Genomic DNA, 2,178 nt, shown 5'->3' with positions numbered 1-2,178 from the left:
TAATATATTTTAGGAAAAATTGCTATTGAGATACCAAGCTTTTTATTTAATAGTAGACTTGATCCAAGCTTTTTCTAATTATTTTAGGGAAAATTGCATCACATGAGGTACCAAACCTTTTAAAAAAATCGCAAGTCCAATCCAAAATGACATGTTCGTATGTTTGATCACCAAAACCATCAATTGACCCTAGAATGAAAAATCTAATTGTTCTTCTCAAAAAAGGAGCATTACACAGTTTTCCTTCAAAATATTAAAAATAAAATAAAATAATCCCTTCTGCAGGCGCCCACACAACCAAACCATCTCCTTCTTACCGCCACCTACCATCCAAGTTGTCGGCCACCATCGTCACCCAGGTCGGTTGCCATCGCCATTTCTAATTCACCTAATTTAAACAAATGAAAGAGAAAAAAGAATTCTGGGATTCACCAAGGACGGAAATGATTTCTAAATCAGATTTGATTTTTAGGCTTTGCCATTGTTGTGGTGTAAGTGGCAGTGGCGAGAAGGTTTGATTGGGAGTCCAAATGCTACTGACTTTCCTTTTTTACAAGCACAAAGGAAGCCATATACGTAATTTCACTCCTTCTTAGTTGTCCTTCCACTGAACAACGATTGGAATCAACTTTGAGACTAGGTTTATCAATGAAAAAAGGTGAAGGATAGCAGAACAAATCAATCGTGGCCATTAATGAGGAATTCCTCAATACAAAATTATTTTTCCTTTTCCTTTTCCTAAATTTGAAATCATAAATTTACTTGGGAGCATAGTAAAGAAGAGAAATGGAGAGTGAAAATTTTAAGAACCCTAAACCCTACAATAATGTGGGAGTCGGTAGCAACCACAATGTTGAGGCGATGGCAGTTGGCAATTAGGTGGTTTTGGTTTTGATTTTAGGGTGAAGGGGTTTGGGGAAAAGGAAAGGGCACTTTATTTATATTTTTTTATTTTGAAGGGAAAATGTGTAGTTCCCAAATTGCCCCAGCTTTATTAAGGAAAAATAATTAAAATTTTTATTTTGGGGGTCAATTAATGGTTTTTGTGATGAAACAGATGGAAATCATCATTTTGGATTGAACCTGCGATTTTTAAAGATCTGACACCTCTGGTGGCACAAATAAAAAGTTTGATACTTTGACTGCAATTTTTCCAAAATTTTATATTGAACTTTCATTTTTATTTCTTGTGTAATATGTTTCATTTTTACAAGTCATTTTTGAATTATATTCCTCTCTTTCATATTAAGTTCATGTTTGATTTAGTTGAAAAAATTGATAAAAATTCAAGTCAAAGTCAGTGATTAGTTTTAATCACACAATTCATCAAGATTCACATTTTTTATCAATTTTTTTAATATACATTTTAACAACTTTTATCAAAATTTAATAAAAATTTGATTTTTAACAAAACAGCTAATTCATTTTTCATTTTTTTTAATTAAGTTTTAAAAGTCTATAATCCGAAAGGCCCAGAATTTCCAAACCATACAAAACTCCCAGTAAAGCCAAAAAATATTTGTCCTGCCGGGCTGAGATGGTCCTGTCGCTCCTCGACCGGTCGGTTCCCCTAACTCGGGTGGAGTGGGTCATGGTTTGGGAAAGAGCGGCGCCCGAATATCCGTCATAAATAATACCCATCAGCAGTACCGGGGGGAGCCAACTGCTTTTGTTGCCCCCTGTTTTCTGTGTTAAAATCCCACATCAAAACTCTCAAAACTGTCAAATTCAAAGATCCCACTCCCACAGTCTTTTAATTTCCCAACCACTTCTGGTTGCTTATAATTTCAGTGTATATATATATGTGGACATAATCATCGTTTGTGTATACCAAAATCCACCAAACTAGCAAAATTTTGTTATTTGAAAGGAAAGTTTTAGATCTCAATGGCTTCTTTGGTTCTTCTCTTATCTGAGCTTCTTCGACATGAAAATATTGACAACCTAATGCCGTTACCTTCTTCTTCTTCTTGCGATCAAAGTTTTGCCGCCACCGCCGGTGCCGCTGCTCCTCCATCTTGTGCCACCAAAGTTACCAGCAGGAAGTCTGCCGGAGGTTTGGCAAACAATTGTAAAAATGTGCAATATCAATTTCAAGAAGATTTACCTAGGGTCTGTGTTGACCTAGTTTGGCCTTAGATACTAATTTTTAGCCTTCAAGAGTTCTGTAATTTTTTT

Source organism: Olea europaea, unplaced genomic scaffold, assembly GCF_002742605.1.
Source record: "Olea europaea var. sylvestris unplaced genomic scaffold, O_europaea_v1 scaffold2844, whole genome shotgun sequence".
NCBI classification, from domain to species: domain Eukaryota; kingdom Viridiplantae; phylum Streptophyta; class Magnoliopsida; order Lamiales; family Oleaceae; genus Olea; species Olea europaea.
This window is presented reverse-complemented; position numbering follows the sequence as displayed.